This window comes from Galeopterus variegatus, unplaced genomic scaffold (genome assembly GCF_000696425.1).
Source record: "Galeopterus variegatus unplaced genomic scaffold, G_variegatus-3.0.2 Scaffold1250, whole genome shotgun sequence".
Taxonomy (NCBI): domain Eukaryota; kingdom Metazoa; phylum Chordata; class Mammalia; order Dermoptera; family Cynocephalidae; genus Galeopterus; species Galeopterus variegatus.
In genome coordinates this window covers 350,594-370,591 of record NW_007727361.1, presented here as the reverse complement: position 1 = coordinate 370,591, position 19,998 = coordinate 350,594, and positions in this window count along the sequence as shown.

The window sequence follows — 19,998 nt, the reverse complement described above, 5'->3', positions numbered from 1 at the left end:
AACAGTAGGACAGAAGAAATTTTGTGTTTCATTTTCGTGAAGGGACATTGAATTTTGTCTAATGCTTTTTATGCATCTATTTAGATGATCATGAGGTTTTCCTTATTTAGGAAAATGGGACAAGTTACATTGATTTTCAAATGTTTAGCAATACTTGTATTTCTGGAATAAATTCTAGTCAGTTATGATGTATGAGCATTTCATATATGTATGCATGTATATATACACACACGTATACATGTATACGTGTGTGTATATAAGAAATGTTCATACGTTGTAACTGATACACAGACACACGCACTTCTGGACTTGATTTGCTAATACTTCGTTGAATATCTTATATCTATGTTCAGGACAGGTATTGCTCTGTAGTAAATAAATGCCTTTGTCTAATTTTAGTACTAGGATAAAGCTGGATCCATAAAATAAGTAGGAAAGTGTTCCTCCTCTTTACTTTCTTGAAGATATTATGTAGAATTAATATTGTTTCTTCCTTAAATATTTGGTAGAATTTACCAGTAAAACCAGCTGGGCCTAGAGGTGGATATTTTGAAACATTTTTAGCTACAAATTTAATTTCTTTAGTAGATTTGAAACTAGTCACATTATCTACTTTTTTTTTCTTGAGTAAGTTTTGGTAAATTGAGTCATTTCTAAAAATTGGCTTATTTTATATATGTTGTCAAATTTATGAGCATAGAGTTGTTCATAGCATTTTCTTATTAACATTTTAATATCTGCAAGACCAACAGTTATTTTCCCTTTTTAGATCTTGATGTTGATAATCTTTGCGTTGTCTCTTTAGTTCTTGTTCAGCCTGGCTAGTGGTTTAGCAGTTTAATGATATTTTCAAATAAGAAGCTTTGATTTCATTGAGTTTTTTCTATAGTTTTTGTTTTATATTTCATTGATTTTTGCTCTTGTCTTTATTTTTTCTTGCCTTCTGCTTGTACCAGGTTTAATTTGCTCTTCTTCAATTCCTTAATGTGGAAAATTAGGTCACTGATTTTAGATATTTCTTATTTTCTATTATGAACATTTAATGCTATACGTTTCTGTCTAAGCATTGATTTAGCTGCACGCCACACATTTTGATAAGCTGTATTTTTATTTGCATATAGATTAAAATATTTTTAAAATTTCTCCTTGAAACTTCTCTTTCACCCATTGGTTATTTTACTATATGTTGTTTAATTTCCAAATATTTGAGTAAGTTCCAGATAGCTCTTGGGCATTGATTTCTAATGTAATTCTGGTTGGTCTGAGAATATAATTAGTGTGACATATTCATTTTAATTTGCTTTACTTTGTTTTATGACCCAGAATATGGTCACTCTTGGTGAATTTTTTATGTGCATTTGGTAAGAATGTGTATTCTACTGTCGCGGGGTCAAGTGCTACAAGTTCAAGCTGTTCATAGTGTTGTTCAGGTCATCTACATCCCTACTGACATACTCCCAATTTCTTTTATCAACTGCTAAGAGAAGAATGTTAGGGTGTCCACTTATAATTTTAGATTTGGCTATTTTTCTTTCATATCTGTCGTTTTTTTGCTTCATATATTTTGAAGTTCTCTTTGGTGTGAGCATACTTAGGACTGCTATGTTTTCTTGGAGAATTGACCCTTTATTTTGATGTAATGTCATCTTTATCCCTGATAATCTTTCCTGTCTAATATTAATATAGCTCTGTCTAAAATTAATACAGCTACTTCATCTTCCTTTTGGCTCATGTTTGCATAATATTTCTTTCTCTAACCTTTTGCCTTATTTTTCTATAGCTTTATATTTAAAATAGATTTCTTTGGGGCAGCATTAATTAGACCTTAGCTGTTTATCCAATTTGGTAACCTCTGTCTTTTATTGTTTAGACCATTTGTATTTAAAATAAATATTGATTTCTGCCTTGTATAGTTTTAACTGAGTATATTTTTGTGATGCCATTTTATTGGTTCTATTGACTTATTATTTATACATCTTTTAAAAATTATAATATTAGTAGTTTCCCTAGGATTAACAATGCATATTCTTAAATAATCTGATTCCACGTGAAAATACTATTTTACCCCTTTATGTGGTATACATGCATATTATTACTACTTTCTGTCATTCTTTGTCTCATTTTCATACATTTCACTTTCATCTGTGCTATAAATGCACACTACATTGTTTCAGTGTTTGCTTTAAAAGTTCATTTCTTACAGAAAAATTAAGAGTACAAAAACACTTTTACTTTTATTTTTTTTCCCATTTCTGATGTTCTTCACTTCATCGTGTAGATCTAAGTCTCGGAGTTTTTAACGTATTAATAATCATAGTCATTTTAAATTCCTGGTCTCATATGTGAGTCTAGTTCTAATTATTGCTTGTCTCTTCAGATTGTTTTACCATGCTTTTTCATATTCCTTGTAGTTTTTGTTGAAAGCTTAACATAGGACAGTAGACTGAAGCAGGTATTTTCCTGCTTAGAAATGAGCATGCCTTTTCCTCTTCGTGGACTTTAATGATGGGTTTCTGTTAATGTAGTTGAACTGGGTTTAAAATATGCTCTCCCTTTGTCTTTGGGTCTCCTAACTTGACTTTCTGTCTTTTCTATGCACTACTCCTCAGACAGAAACTGCTTCTTGCACATCTTCCAATTATTTGTTTGTTTGTTTGTTTGTTTGTTTGTTTATTACTTTTAGTGGCTGGCCAGTGTGGGGAACTGAATCCTTGACCTTAGTATTACAAGGCTGTGCTCTAACCAACTGAGATAACATGGGCCAGCCTGTCTTCCAGCTCTTTTTTACGTGATGCTGATGAGCATCCTTTTGAGGGGGAGAGGTGTTCCTACAAAGCCTTAGGCAGGCACACTGTACTTGGTTCTTGAGAGTGGACTTCACAAGGGTTTCTGTCCTCCTCCACAGGTAATGCTGGGCCTCTCTGCTAAGTGTAAAGCTTTTTGCTTTGTTTTATTTTGTTTTCCTATTCCCTTCCTTCATCTTCAGTGCCAAGCTACGGTTTGGTTGCCCTTCTCCCTGACAATGAAGGCTTTTCTTCCTTAGGGTAGAGGCTACGAGGTCTAGGTGAACTCTCAGTGTTGGCTTCTGTTCCTCTTTTCCAGCTACAGTGGTGTATTAGTCCATTTTGTGTGTTGTTATAACAGAAATACCTGAAACCAGGTAATTTATAAAGAACAGAGGTTTACTAGGCTTATGATTCTGGGACAGCTGCATCTGGCGCAGGCCTCAGGCTGCTTCTACTCATGGCAGAAAGCGGCAGGGCTGGGACAGCTGCATCTGGCACGGGCCTCAGGCTGCTTCTACTCATGGCAGAAAGCGGCAGGGAGCCGGCGGGTACAAGCAGATCACATGGCAAGAGGAAGCAAGAGCTAGAGAGGAGGTGCCAGGGTCTTTTAAACAACCAGCTCTCACAGGAACTAATAACTAATAACTAATAACTCACTCATTAATCCCCTCTCCCCCAGGGAGAGCATTAATCCATTCATGAGGGATCCACCCTCATGACTCAATCAGTTTCCAGGACTGCCACATTGGGGAACAAATTTCCACATGAGTTTTGGAGATGACAATACATCGAAACTTCATCATTCTGCCCCTGGCTCCCCCAAAGTCATGTCACTCTCACGTACAAAATACAATCATTCCATCCCAACAGTCCCAAAAGTCTTAGCTTGTTCCAGAACCAACTTAAATGTCCAAAGTCCAAAGTCTAAAGTCCAAAGTCTCATCTGAGACCAAAGGCTAAACTCCTTCCAGCTTTGAATCTGAAAAACAAAACTAAATTTATCTACTGCCAAGATACAATGGTGGAACAGACATTGGGTACACATTCTCATTACAAAAGGGAGGAATAGTCCAGAAGAAAAGAGATACAGGCCCTAAAGAAGTCCAAAACCCAGCAGGGCAGACATTAACTCTTAAAGCTCCAAAAATATCTTCTTTAACTCCAAATTCTGCATCCTGGGCACAATTGGCCATCTGGGCCCCCAAAGCATCAGGCAGTCTCACTCCTACAGCTGTGCCAGGCATAGCCCAGTTGGCTGCGATGGTGCCTGCAGCATTTTCAGGCCTGCATTGCATGTTTCCAGTGGCCCTGCATTTCTGGGGTCCTGGCAGCAGCCCTGCTGCCTTGGCTCTACTAGACATTTCCCTGGTGGGGGCTCTCTGTGGGGGGTCTGACCCCACTTTCCTGCTCAGTATTGCTCTAGTAGATGGCCTCTGTGGCAGCTCTGACCCTGTGGCAGGTCTCCACCTGGGTCCCCAGGCTTTTCCCTACATCCTCTGGAATCTGGGTGGAGGATGCCACGTCTCCACTGCTCTCACGTCCTGCTGGCCTAAGTCTCTAAGTCTGCTGGCAGACTCAACACAACATGGATGCCACCAAGTTTTCAGGCCTCTACTCTCTAGGGCTGCTGCATGAACCATACTTGCGGCCGCTCCAGCCAGAACAGCTGGGATGCAGGGAGCAGGTTCCCGAGGGCAGCTGTGCCCCAGGTCTGTCCTGTGGGACAACTCAGTCCTTCTTGGCCTCAGGGCCTGTGAGGGGTGAGGCACCCTTCCAGACTTTTCAAATGCCTTTAGGGCTTTTTTCCCATTGTCCTGGCTCTTAGCATCTGGCTGTCTCATCACCAAGCTAATGTCTGTAGTAACCAGTTTATCTGCTTCACCCTTGCATTTTTCTCTTGCTCTCCACTTCTCTACCACATGGCCAGGCTGAAAACTTTCAAAATCTTTACACTCTGCTTCCCTTTTAAATTCTGGCTTTACATCATGTCTTTGCTGCCATAACTCAGAATAGGCTGTTAAAAGTAACCAGGCAGCTTCCTTAATGCTTTGCTGGTTGGAAATTTCTTCTGCCAAAAATTCTGGTTCACAACTCTTAAGTCCCACCTTCCACGAAGTCCAAGGGCATGGACAGAATGCAGCCAAGTTCCTTGCTATGGGGTAGTAAGGGTTATCTTTTGTCCAATTCCCAATAAGTTCCTCCTTTCTATCTGAAACCTCATCAACTACATGGTCTTTACTGTCCACATTTCTATCAGCATTCTGGTCACAATCATTTAAGCGATCTCTAAAAAGTTCCAAACATTCTCTCATATTTTTGTCTTCTTCTAAGTCCTCCAAACTCCTCCAACCTTTGCTTATTACCCAGTTCCAAAGCTGCATCCACATTTTCAGGTATCTGTATAGCAACACTCCACTTCTCAGTACCAATTTTCTTTATTAGTCCATTTTGTGTTGCTATAACAGAAGTACCTGAGACTGGGTAATTTATAAAGAAGAGAAGTTTATTTGGCTTATGATTCTGGGATAGCTGCATCTGGCACAGGCCTCAGGCTGCTTCTATTCGTGGCGAAAAGTGGCAGGCAGCTGGCGGATACAAGCAGATCACATGGCTAGAGGAAGCAAGAGAGAGAGAGAGAGAGAGAGAGAGAGGGTAGGCTCCAGGGTCTTTTTAAAAACTAGCTCTCATGGGAACTAATAGGGAGAGAACTCACTCATTAATCCCCCCTCCCCCAGGGAGAGCATTAATCCATTCATGAAGGATCCTCCCCCATAACTCAATCAGTTTCCAACACTGCCACATTGGGGATCTAAATTCCACATGAGTTTTGGAGGGGATAACACATCCAAACTTCATAAAGTGGATTTCCACCGGTTTCCTCAGGCTACAGTCTTTTATCTTGTACCCTTTCTCCTGCAGATTAAGACTTTGTTTCCTTACCAAAATAGAGGAAATAGGTCTAGACAGATTTTTGTCAGTGATTGCTGTTTCCTTTGCCCAGTCTGCCTCAGGGGGGATGCTTCCTCTGGTTTCTGCCTATGTTCCCTGTGAGTGTCTGGTGGGGGGTCTAGAGAACAAAGCCTGCAGAGCCTGAAGAGGATGCACACTCCCTCTGTCTGCAAGCTGCTCTCTCCTGGATGCATATTCTCCTCTTAGCCTGCACTTCCCTTTTAGCAATTTGTTAAATAATAGCAGGTGAAGGGCCCAGCCCGGGGCGCACTCGGGAGAGTACAGTGCTGGGAGCGCAGCAATGCTCCCACCGCGGGTTCGGATCCTATATAGGGATGGCCGGTGCGCTCACTGGCTGAACGCAGTGTGGCCAGTCTCAAAAAAGACAAATCAAATCAAATCAAATAAAAATAATAGCAGGTGAAACTCTTACCAGTTTATACAGCATTCAGTGGCATCTGTCCTGGGCAAATAATTGCTTGGGTCCTGTTTCTCCCCGAAGGCTTCTTTTTCTCATGAGATCTCCAGGCAGTTGTTTGTTCTGAGAATTCAGCTCTCTGATGGGCTCAAGAAAAATTACTAGTTTTCAGTTTATCCAGTGTGTTTTCTTGTTATAAGGATGGGGGTCATATTCTTTCCAGCTCTTTAAATCTTAATGCTGAAACTGCACCTTGCTCCTATTTATTACATTATCATTTATTAAACACAGTATTCACATATATTTTATATTCTGTCTTTGATAATTTCTGTTTCTAAAAGGTTTAGGGATATACCCTTGATTCTTGCTTATTGTATCTTGTTATCTTTTATGGGTTCATAGTTTGCTGATACTACATCAGTGGCCTAATTTGGGATGGATCCCTCACAGAGAGGATGGTTTTGCCTACAGCAGGAGCCATAGGACCACTTTAGACCACTTCCACCCTTATAGCGATGTTCTGAGGTTCAGCTTGGTTATTGTGTGTGGGCCCAGTGTTAGGTCTCAGGCCTAGAATTAGGACATTTTATCCTCAGGGAAACTACAACTTTTCTTACTTATGAGTATTTTCTTTTCTTTTTTTACCTATAGCTATTTTCTTTACTTCTTATAAATCTAATGATATACTTAAAATATATTTCATTGAAAACCTAGTCCCATTAAATTGACCTTATAAAATGATCAATATTTCATTATTTATGAACTACAAAGTTGACATTTTCATGTGGTTCAACTCATATTTTTACTAATAGATTCTTCCAGAATAACCCTTCCAGTGTATTACTAACTGTATTGTTCTCCTTGCGTTTATGTATATCTGAAATATTTTAACGTTATTGTTCATTTTAAAAAATGGAAAGCAGGAATTCCAGGTAATGGGACCTGGGTTAGCAAATGTATGTAATGTAGAATGTTTATAATATATTTAGGGTGAAATAACAATGAATATTTATGGGAATTAATAAGAAATATAGGGGCAAAAGGAAAACTTCCCCTTATCCCCCTAAAGCTTCTCTGAAAAATCTACTAATAAACAGAGATTAATATGGAGAAAAGGCATAACAAATTTTATTTTTATATGCTGGGAGGGGAAATGCATGGGGGAATCACAAGAGAGTAATGTCACAATTTCCCAACAGGCTACAGAGCTTATATATTCCTCTTCATAGGAGAGGGGAGATGGGGGTGTAGGAGCAAATGATTTTTAAGGAGAGTCAGTGGGCTGAGTAATATACAATGGCCTGGGACAAAGTCTATTTGGCCTGCAGAGCAGACAATGACTTGTAAATAAATCTCTTCTAAATACTGAATAGGACTGAAATAGAATACAATTGTCTGTTACAAAAGTTAGTCCAGGTGTGGTGACAGCCTCTAGTCTTCCTTCCTATGATATAAGTTAAGTTATTGAAAACTAAGAGAAAGGCCAAAAGGTAATTGTCTTCTTTTTTGGTGGGTCCATGTTGCTTTGCCTCACACGGATTTGTCACCTCTCTTCCCCTGGGTGACGGAGATGCAAAAAGATTTACTCAAAGCCCATTTCTTCTGAGCAGCGAGACACCCCGAAGGGGTTAATTTCCTGGAGCCCTCAAGAGAGAGGCATTCCTCCTTTGGGAAATTAACCACGAACTGGGGTTCTCTCCCTTTATTTATTCTCCAGACCAGGAAGTTACAGAAAAGTAACATAAGTGGAGTTATGGTTAAGTATAGTTTAATAATAGAAGCTGGTAACATCAGTGAAATAACAAAGTGACATTCCATAACGCAATTTGCAAAAGGTTAAGTTGATCCACAAACAAAAGCTTGTTCTTAGCAAACATTTTCTTTCCCTATAGCAATTTCCTTAGTATGTTTACCTAACAATCAGTAACTTGTCTGTCTTTGAGCCAGCAACTTTGCTGTGTTACAATTCTATACCCACAACAGAGACTTTAGCCTGGGAAAAGTTTCCTGTCTTTTGCAAACTTAACATTTCTATATGTAATTTTAAAAGGTTAAGCTAAACCTGAAACTACAGGGCTTTGGAAACTAGGCCCTGTGAAATACCTTTGCTTTATGTTAGTATACTCCACAGGTCCAGACTTCAGGCAGATCAAAAAAAATTTTTTTAAAGCTCCATTCTGTACTTTGGAGAGAGACAGAAGATTGAGAAACAGAAGAGACCTGAGGCTGCTTCTTTATTCCAGCATGCCAAAGCACCGTATTTTGGGGTAACAGCTTTTGGCACCCCAAAAGAAGAACATTTATAAAAGCAATATGAGGCCATATTTTGAAAACCTTTAAATGCCAGTTTAACATCTTTGTTTATGGGATGTAAGTAAACTAGGGTTATCAAAGGATTGGGAATGAGTAAGAATATTGGTTAAAATTAATATCTTAATAAAATTCATTTGACACCAGAATAAAGACAGGACTGAAAGACAGAACCTGAAGGTTACAGAGATGCCAAGAAGCTCTTCTAACAATGTAGGCATGAAGTAATCAGATTTAAAATCAGAAAAGTAGTAGTGAAAGTGAAGAAGAATGTGTTAGAAATGTCAAGATTTCACATTAGGCTGACTGAAAGGGGAACAATAGATAAAGAAAGATGTGCAATGATTCCAAATGAATCTCCTCAGAGAAAGAGGAAATATCTTATGAATTAAAAAGGAAAGACAGACATAGAAAATCATTTAAGTCATGTTGACTTTGAGGTGTCTGACAAAACGATCCCAATTTAAAGGAAGGGAATTCTCTTCTGGCATCAACAAGTAACATAGCAATCTGATGTAAACACTGAAATCATCAAAAAAAAATAGGTAAATTTATAAGGAGGATTACGGTCATTTTAGTCTAGAATTGGTATAGATGTAAGACTACAGATAGCATTATTTTCTTGTTTCAGTTTTAGTCAGAGAAAAATCTATGCAGCAAAATAATTTTGTTTTGTTTATTTGTTTTATATAAGTGTAGAAATTTGGCATGTAGATGTTGGAGCCTATAAGAAAGTTAGTAGGTCTCTTAATAGTTTAAGAATCCATTGTATTTGTGAAATGAGCACTGAGAATCATACTCATACTAAGAAGTGGAAGGTTCAGAAAAAGTTGGTACCAAAACAAGAAATCAGTTGGAAGGCGTTAATTGGCACAAGCAGTGCAGAGGAGGAATGTGCAGGTACAGAACCTAGCCTGACCTCTCCCCCCACCCGCAGCTGGGCTTCTACTTCTTCTTGTGGTGAGTTGTGTTGTTCTGATTGGCCATAGCTTATGTTAATGAGGAGGTAAATGAAATATCCAATGGGGGTTGTTGAGGCCTTATGTTAATTAGGTGATTTGTAGGTTTGCTCTTACTGGTTCCCTTAGTATGTAAAGTAAGGTTTCAAAGCAAAAAATGGCGTGGAATTCTGCTGCAGTTGTGAGTTCCTTTGTCTTTTTATTTTATGGGGAAGACCTGTAAGGTGGGGTCCGCCATTGTGAGTATCTTTGGGTGGTGCCATCTTAAGTAGTCTTCCCCAAACCTGATAAGAAGTAAAGTAATATTAGCACACTACATTCTTACTTGCAGCTTTGCCACAGTCAGTTGACATGGTTTCACTGTTTTCACTTCCTATATAGTTTGTATTGTGCTTTTTGTTTCAAAATAGTCATACTGTATGATTAGAAATTCAAGATGGAATGGATCAATGTACTTTCACAAGAAAGACACCTTCTTTCATGCAATAAGAATGTTTCCTTAATTTTAGAAGAGCTTTGAAATTGGGCAACTGGGCACAACACTTTTCTTGGCTAAGTGAACATTCTTGAAAGAATTACAGATGATGAATATTTAAAGAGTCATTTGCTGTGTAGTCGATTGTTATTTAAGTTTTTATGATTTCTAAGTGCTGACTACCAATCGAAAATATGAGAAATAAAATACACTAAGCCATATCCAGAAGCAAGTTTTATTAAACCATAAATGCTAAACAAAAGCAACACTTCTTAATTAGTATCATTAGAGTACAGACCAAATTGCAATCATTCACTAAAAATAAAGGAGTGCTTTATTATATTACTATGGCAATACCTATTCTGTTCTATTCGTGTTCATTCTGTCCATGCTTTATGACATGAGGGGCAATTTATATGTATATTTCATTATTACCTAATGGCTTTCTTTGCTCAAATATGTCAGAAAAATACAATCATTCCAAAAGAACATTAATGTACATTGTGAGTTCAATTTTGTCCCCCAAAAGATATATTGAAGTCCCCTAATACCTGTGAATGTGAACTTATTTGGAAAGAGGGTCTTTGTAGATATAATTAAGATGTAAGTTAAGATAAGGTAATGCTGGAGTGGAATGGCCTTTAATTCAATATGGCTGATGTTCTTCTAAGAAGAAGGGAGTGACACAGAGACAGACACACAGGAAAAATGCCATGTGATGACAGAGGCAGTGATTAGAGTGATATGTCTATAAGCCAAGGATTGCTAGGAGCACTAGAAGCCAGGAGGGAGGCATGAAACATTTTCCCCTATACCCTTCAGAGAAAGCATGGCTCTCCTGACATCTTCATTTCAGGTTTTGGAGTCCCCAGAACTGTGAAAAATATTTTTTTAAGCTATTTAATTTGTGTTACTTTGCTTTGGCAGTCCTAGGAAACTAATGCAGTGTACCTGAAAACAAATTATATTAGCAGTCATTGAGAGAAAGTATATGCTAATCACTGTTTTGGGGGCTTTCCTCATCTTTTATAGTATATTTATTACATTAAATAAGATAATTGTGACTCTAAGAGTTAACATGATATGCCTGAAATCACATTTTCTAGAAAGCGGCAGACCATAAATTTGAATCTAAGTGCAGGTTTCCTATTCATTACACTACATTTTGTAGAAACAACTTTTGGACAAGATAAGTTGGAGAAAAATGATAGGTTATTTGTTTTAGATTTAGAACAAATGGTACTAACATTGACAATTGGCATAATTTGATGGCAAGCTCAAAAGACTCAAAGTAAGGTAATATAGTTTCCAGCTCTGGTAAAGTCCTATTACTTTTGAGAACTTTAAAAACATCCACTTCAATTTTCTTACCTTCATTATACATTTCTAAGAAGAAACAGATTGAATGGGATGTTCTGTAAGATTTATTCATACTTAACCAACAGTTACATTAATGGTTACATTGTCTTTCATTAAATAGAAATATGTTTTTATCATGCACTAATAATTAGTCATAATTATCTTAATAAGTGCTCAATACATAGCTTGAAAGTCACTACTTTTAGTGCTAATTAATCTATTCCAATTATTCACATGAGCAATCACACATATTCTTGAAATAATTGAAAGATTCTTGATATATATTTGATGAATTAGATTGACTCATGAACGATCAAATGATGCATGTTTAAGAGATGTTCATTGAAATGGAAAAGATACATATTCAAATTAATTTGGAGATCAGTCATCACAGGAAAAGATTTCACTATTTTAAAAAGTTACAGGTTATAGCAAAGTGTCTGGCACATGACAAACATACCATATTTTTAATCCCCTCCTTCCTCCTCTGATGTTAGAAAAGGTTAAGAGATATAATTAGCTCATAAAGAGCAATCTCTGCTTTCATGTATTCAAAAGGATAATAATTGAGAGTACTAGAGTTAAGATAAATGTAAGTGAAATATTTCAAGACTCCATGCCCAATAAGATATGTCAGGATACTAAAAATATTTACAGATGTGATCATATAATAACCAGATGGAGAACTGAGAAATCAGGATGAAGAAAAGAGGTACCAGGAACCTAAACACAAGATGCCAAACAGGCCCCGACTGAATATCTAAAACAAAAAGGTGAACATATTGTTTTGTCAAGCAAGGAAAAGCTACTTGAGAGAGACTGTGGCTGATTGGCTTACTTTCAGAAGTGGCTTCACTAAATTGAAGCAGGTGCCAATTGGCTGGTTTTATTTTATTTTATTTTTTTAATTTTAGAAATTTTGGATATGTATTATATCATTTCATTATGAATACACACACTTACAATATAGATATTTAACACAAAAGACAAAGATATAACATCACACTTCTTTTCCATGAAAAAAACAAAATCCAAATGAGGTAAGAAAGACAGAAATATTTGTGCCAAACAACCTGTTTGTTGATGATGTGACCATTACTGATTTGCTAGCATCCAGAAGTGTCACTATTCAGGATCAATTTGATCATATAGGGTGACTTTAATCCTTGGTTTGGTTGTATCTTGTTTTTATGACCAAATGACAATCAATGCTTTCCCCAGAAAATAGGAATTTTTAGTTCTCAGATTTGATCATATAGGGTGACTTTAATCCTTGGTTTGGTTGTATCTTGTTTTTATGACCAAATAACAATCAATGCTTTCCCCAGAAAATAGGAATTTTTAGTTCTCAAACCATATCCTTTTACTACTTCGCTAATTTGCTAATCAAGTAACAAATGCACTTTAATTTGCTAGCACATTAAAAGATATATTTGTGCACTTTGGAAGCTACATTTCAACAAGCTTGATACTTAATTGTGAAAAACTCAGAATATGTTATGAAAAAATGTGTGGGCATTTAATTAAGAATCCCCCGGTACTGACTTAATTTCACTAAAAATAGATTTTTGCCAGTAATAAATTGTTTTCTTTCTTGATAAGTTCACCAGCCTAAATCAAGAATTGCTAATCAATAGAGACACCATGGTATGTTTGAAAGATCAGAAGACAAGGGCTCTTTTTTTTGACAAGAGCCAGTCTAGCTGGGGTGAGATGATATCTCAGTGTGGTTTTCATTTGCATTTCCCTGATGGTTAGTGATCTTGAGCATTTTTTCATGTACTTGTTGGCTATTTGTATGACTTTCTTTCAAAAAATGTCTCTTCAGCTCCTTTGCCTGTTTTAAAATTGGATTATTTGCTTTTTACTGTTAAGTTGTTTGAGTTCCTTGCATATTCTAGATATTAATCCCCTGTCGGATATATGGTTTGCAAATATTTTCACCCATTCTGTAGGTTGTCTTTTCACTCTGTTGATTGTTTCCTTTGCTGTGTAGAAGCTTTTAAGTTTGATATCATCCCATTTACTTTTTTTTCTTTTGTTGCTTGTGCTTTTGATAAAGTCTGTCCAGTCTTACATCCTGAAGTGTTTCCCCTATGTTTTCTTCTAGGAGTTTAATAGTTCCAGGCCTTGTACTTAAGTCTTTAATGCATTTTGAGTTGATTTTGGTAAACTGTGTTGGTCTAGTTTCATTCTTCTACACATGGATGTCCAGATTTCCCAGTACCATTTACTGAAGAGGCTGTTTGTCCCCTTTGTCAAAGACTGAGAATAACAAATGCTGGTGAGGATGTGGAGAAAAGGGAACCCTTCTACACTGTTGGTGGGACTGTAAATTAGGACAACCACTATGGAAAACAGTATGGAGGTTTCTCAAACAAGTACAAATAGATCTACCATACAATCCAGCAATCCTGCTTCTGGGTATACACACAAAGGAGTGAAAATCACCATGCCGAAGGGATACCTGCACTCCCATGCTCTTTGCATCTCCATTTACAATAGCCAAGATATGGAATCAACCTAAATGTCCATCAACAGATGACTGGATAAGGAAAATGTGGTATATATACACAATGCAATACTATTCAGCTTTTAAAAAGAATTAAATTTTGCCATTGACAGCAACATGGATGAGCTTAGAGAAAATTATATTAAGTGAAATAAGCCAGGCACAGAAAGAGAAATACCACATGTCCTCACTCATAAGTGGGAGTTAAGAAAAAAACAAAGAAAGAAAGACCATAATAAAACGTCGAACTTTCAGAAGAAGAGAACAGACCTATGGTTACTAGAGGTGGGAAAGGGGGAGAGGGAGGGAAGATAAGGAGTAATTGGGTAAGGGACTCATAAAGTAAGTATGATTTGTAATGATGAACATGCTAATAATATTGATTTTTATCATCCCATACTGTATGCAGATGCTGAGAGTCAACTCTGTACCCCATAAATATGTATAAGTAAAAATAATTTTAAAAATAAATAAATAAATAAAATCAGAATTTAAGCACACACACACACAAAGAAGATCAGGGCATGAGTTTCAGCTTAGCTGCTCCTTGATTGTAGGTTTTGAGTAGTTCAGTTAATTTCTGAGACAAATATGAGGAAGTGTAGACTCAGAGGGTAATTTAGACACATGGCCACTGTATTACTATCTATGACTTTAGCTCAGAATCTAACTGATCTATGACGGTGAATTAGAATGCAAAATATATGAGCCTTAAGGAGTCTGGCTGCCCCATTTTTTAAGGCTCAGTCAAAATTCATGTCTCAGTACCCTGACCCATATACCAGTGCATTGGTTTTCTCTCTGATATTCATGATCTTATATTGTACTAGATACTTGAATGCAAAGCATGAGAAAAATATTGAAGTTATACTATTTCATTTGGGAGAGTCGAACCTATGAAGGCGAGAATGATTAAGACACAGGAATTGAGGCAATTAAGCGTGCAAAGTAATGTACTTTATGATGAAGTTAAAGATGAGCAGGTTGCTCTAAATGGTGTTTTTTTCTTGCCATGGTATAGGCAATGTCCTTGGAAGAATTCCAGGGAAATTAAACACTTGATCACTGTCCAAAGCAGGTAGAAAGGAAAGGAGATTTACCTGCCTGTTCCCTCTGTTTTCTGCTTCCCATCAGCTGTAGTTCACCCCTACACTTCTGAGTGACATATATGATCCCTCAGCAAAGCCGCTCAGTAAGGCATATCTCATGCAAGTGTAGGGTGGTATTTCATTTAAATCTGTAATTATAGGGGTCACAAAGTGCAGAGAGGCTCTGTGTGAGGCATTTCCTGCTGTGTGGTTCCAGAAATTCAGCTGCATATAGCTGCTGACTTCAACTAACTGGGTGGGGAAGCTTCAGCAAGGAGGTGGCAGTTGGTAAGAGCTCTAGTCCTGGATCACATACCAGCACTAGGGCTGATGTAGTGCTGGCGGTGACTTATGAAAGAAAGAGGTAATACAGTGTATCCATGAAAGCTCATAAGGTTCGTGTCTGACACACCTTGACATTTCAATGCCTAGAGCAATGTGAAAACTGATTATACAAAATGGAATCATTTTNCAAAATTCATGTCTCAGTACCCTGACCCATATACCAGTGCATTGGTTTTCTCTCTGATATTCATGATCTTATATTGTACTAGATACTTGAATGCAAAGCATGAGAACAATATTGAAGTTATACTATTTCATTTGGGAGAGTCGAACCTATGAAGGCGAGAATGATTAAGACACAGGAATTGAGGCAATTAAGCGTGCAAAGTAATGTACTTTATGATGAAGTTAAAGATGAGCAGGTTGCTCTAAATGGTGTTTTTTTCTTGCCATGGTATAGGCAATGTCCTTGGAAGAATTCCAGGGAAATTAAACACTTGATCACTGTCCAAAGCAGGTAGAAAGGAAAGGAGATTTACCTGCCTGTTCCCTCTGTTTTCTGCTTCCCATCAGCTGTAGTTCACCCCTACACTTCTGAGTGACATATATGATCCCTCAGCAAAGCCGCTCAGTAAGGCATATCTCATGCAAGTGTAGGGTGGTATTTCATTTAAATCTGTAATTATAGGGGTCACAAAGTGCAGAGAGGCTCTGTGTGAGGCATTTCCTGCTGTGTGGTTCCAGAAATTCAGCTGCATATAGCTGCTGACTTCAACTAACTGGGTGGGGAAGCTTCAGCAAGGAGGTGGCAGTTGGTAAGAGCTCTAGTCCTGGATCACATACCAGCACTAGGGCTGATGTAGTGCTGGCGGTGACTTATGAAAGAAAGAGGTAATACAGTGTATCCATGAAAGCTCATAAGGTTCGTGTCTGACACACCTTGACATTTCAATGCCTAGAGCAATGTGAAAACTGATTATACAAAATGGAATCATTTTGTCACATCCAGCCCAAATAGTCAGATAACCATAGAGAAAAACACCCAGTTCACAAATGTCCACTCCTGGAACTGTTTTGCAAGCCCAGTCCAAAACCACAACAACCTGCTATGGTTTTTAGATTACAAGTTTTACCTGTTTACGCTGCACTCGCCAATCAGAACTCGCCACATCCTGCAAGACACTGCCAGCGCCAGTGAACTTTCTTTTAAAACAATTTAATGTTAACCTTTCTGTTTTCCTCTATAAAACTCCAGGCTTTCCTTTTGTTCTTCATACACACCAAAAGCCACTCTGGTCTATGTGTGTGTCCCAAATTGCAGTTCTAATTCTTGTATGTTATTCCCAAGTAAGTCCTTTGCTTGAAGATTCATCTCTCTCTCTCTCTCTCTATTTATTTTATGTTGACAGTACTAACAGAAAAAGAACTTGGTCTGAATTTCCCATTTTATGCTGATTATTCCCTAAACTGTACCTTGGGTCCCTCTTGGTCTACTAAGGGCTGAGATGGCTCCCAAGCAGGACTCGCTTCCTGACTTGACCATACCTCACCAACCACTCACAGTGGTACAGGATGAGGAGGAAATCTTCCTGTCAGTCATCCAAACCACCATCCCCACAAATGCCAGGTTTAGTTGCCTCAATTTGTGTCCTTTATGATTCTATTTTGTTCTTTAAATATATATCATTTTCCAGGAAAATGGGGGAAGGAATGGCGACTTTGATCTCTTTTTGAAGCTTAGAACTTCTTATAAACCATGCCAATCAGTGTAAGTATTGAAATAATATTTTGTTAATTTGTCAACACCTACTTTTATATTTCTGATTACTATTATTTAAATAAGGGTGAGGTTGGGAAATAAATGCCCTTGGAATAACTGGGGATTATATACAAAACAGTGGAAATTCTAGTTACAAGTCGTTTTTGTTTTTTAAATAACATGTATTTTAATGGTTAGGCTCATAAACCTTATATACATAGGGATATAAATACATATGCATTTGTACATAGGGAATAAGTTGGAGAAGGTTATGCCAAGTGATCAGCTAAAGGCTTTTGGTTACATGCAACATAAAGCAATGCTAATTGGTTCAATAAAAGGAATTTGTTGGCTCATGTAATTGATAACACTCTATCAGTCCAAGAACTTAAAGTCATGCTCTGCCCAGACTCTGCTTTCAGACTGGCTTCGTGCTCGGTGGCACCACGGCAGCCGCACCTTCAGTTCTTATATGCAAGTTCCAGCTCATTCAGAAAAAGATGGAGCTGCTGTCTTCCAGAGTTCCCAGAAAAAGAGCTCAAGGTGCACTGTGAAAAGGGCATTTTGTAAACATAACTTGCCAACTATGATATTAATAAATGAAGGCAACGTTGTGCGATGTGCTGGTGGGTCTGTTCTCCATCTTTTAATGGAAATCAGAGGCTGTTGGGAAAGAAAAGAGGAGGCAGAGGTGCAGGGATACAGCCAAGTTGACCACAGTTCCCTCACTTAATCTGACACAAGAGTAGATTCTCTCAGAAACAAAAATGATCAGTCACTCTCAAAACTAAAGTGTGGGACTCTGGGAAGGCTCTTTCTGATTTATCGTAATGTAAGACTTTCTGATATTCTATAAGTAAATTCTTATCACCTACTTATTTGGCAGTATGTTTATGAAGCCAGGGTCATTATGATACACTGCTTTTTCCATCTTAGAGAACTTGGTAGATGAACAGAAGTTCGGCATCTTATAGCAAGCTAGGTATTTTCCAGTACATTTATAACTACTGTTGAAACCATAGTTCAGTATAAACTAGGCAGAATGTCCACATTTGTTATTTTCTTAAATATGTTTGCATACGTACTTAAAATAGTTTATATGTGCTTCCTCAAAAGTCTTCTCTACTATTTAAGTGATTGTTACTTTGCAGTCCTCAAAATAGTCTATAGAATAAAATATTTTAAATTTTCTGTGGCAGTCTATGCAGATTAACCACCAAAATCAAAAAGAAAATAAACAAGAATCAATAAATTATTTAGAATAGCATGAACTAAACTGAGTCCCCGTAAAATCTATATTTTGGATATTTGTTTCATATATTTATAAAGTAACATGAAATTGTAATATTTTTATTCTGTTTTTGTGTATTTTACTAACTCCCTTTGAAATTCACATGATTCTGAATTGCAGGAAGGCAAAAATAAATACATAAAATATTTTAAAAATTAAAGGCTATATGTATTTCATTTCCAAATCTTAGTCACTAAAAGGGGTTTAAAAACCAGTTACAACCTTTAAAGATTATTATTAGTCACCTCTTAAATTAGTATGTAAAATGACAATGCAAGAGAAATTGACATTTGGGGTTTTTTTTAACCAAGAACTTAAATTCTTCTCAAACATCATAAGGGAAAACCACAGTATTTAAAACCTCTTTATGAAGAAAGTTCATAATCTTCTCAGTGGCAAGTCCTCACAAACAGGCTGTGAAAAATCCAGTAATCACTATTACAGTAAAATTTGTTTTGAAAGACTAAAATAAGAAAATTAAGGAAAAAATAATAAATTTATGTAAAGCAATCTTTTCTGGACAGCAGTGTCGAAGGTAAAACAAAGCTCATTTCTTACCTACTGTTCAATTCAACCAATAATTATTTTAGTGGGAGTATTAACATCTCATATAAATTTGAAAAAAATCTTTTAGGAATGGCTTATGATCATAACCTTGAGAGAAATGACACATTTTTCTTGTTACCTCTTAACTTCAGTCATATTTTCCCACATTTTCTAACCCACTTGTCAGAAAGTAGGATAATCTGAATATTAATGTTTGGTATTGAACATGTTCAGTAATGTAGCACTTCACCCTTTACCAAGACCATTAACACGCACTGACTTATTTAATGATAGCACCTGACTTTTGGAGGTAGATATTATTATCCCCATGACTCCTGAAAAGAAAGAACAGTTACTATTTGGTTGAGTCATTTCTTAGCTAAGATGAACTTAAACGAATTTAGTTTACTTTGATTTATAAATTGCTATATGCACTTGATGGGTGATAGCATGATATATCGGACCATGCTCTCACTGAAAAGTAAGAACATATGGATTCTAATTCTGTTTGCACTGTCTATGGCTGTGTGACCCTGTGCATGCCACTAACCCACGGTGAGTGTCTGACCTCTCTTGGAGAGGCAGCATAGCATCAGCTGTGACAGCACTAACCCTGAAGCCAGGCTGCCTGGTTTTATTGCCTTTTGCCTGGATAACTTTGAACAGTTTACTCACTCTCCTCTTGCATCAGTTTTCTCATCTGTGAAATGAAGTAAATAAAAGCATTAACTCATCACGGTGCTATGAGATTGAAATGAATAAACATGAAATACTTAAAGCATTTGCTGGTACTAAGTAATCACCATATTACCACTTGCTAAATAAATAGACCAGCTGCTTTCCATAAATATATTCTTTAAGTCTTATGGCAGTTTCATGGATTTGTGGACTTGGCTTTTTCCAAATAAGAAACCAAAGCTTAGAGACCTGCAGGAATTACCGAAGGGTATTCACTTGATGAATGGTAGAGGTGGGATACAAGCTCAGATTTTTTTGTGCACCAAAGCCTGTGCTGTTTCCATTATGTGATCCATAACCTCAAGAAAATTACTTCCTAATGCGAGAAACACTCAGAGAAAGCTATAACCAAAACTACAATGTAATGCGTGTCGTAATCTGCTATCTTTAATATTAGCACTACAAAGTACCATGAGAATATTGAGGAAGAAGTAATAAATGAGCAAGTTAGATAACATTGGATTTCTTTGTGGAAAAATAAATAGTATTTAATCAGCGGAAAAGTGGCAGCTAGATTTTTCCC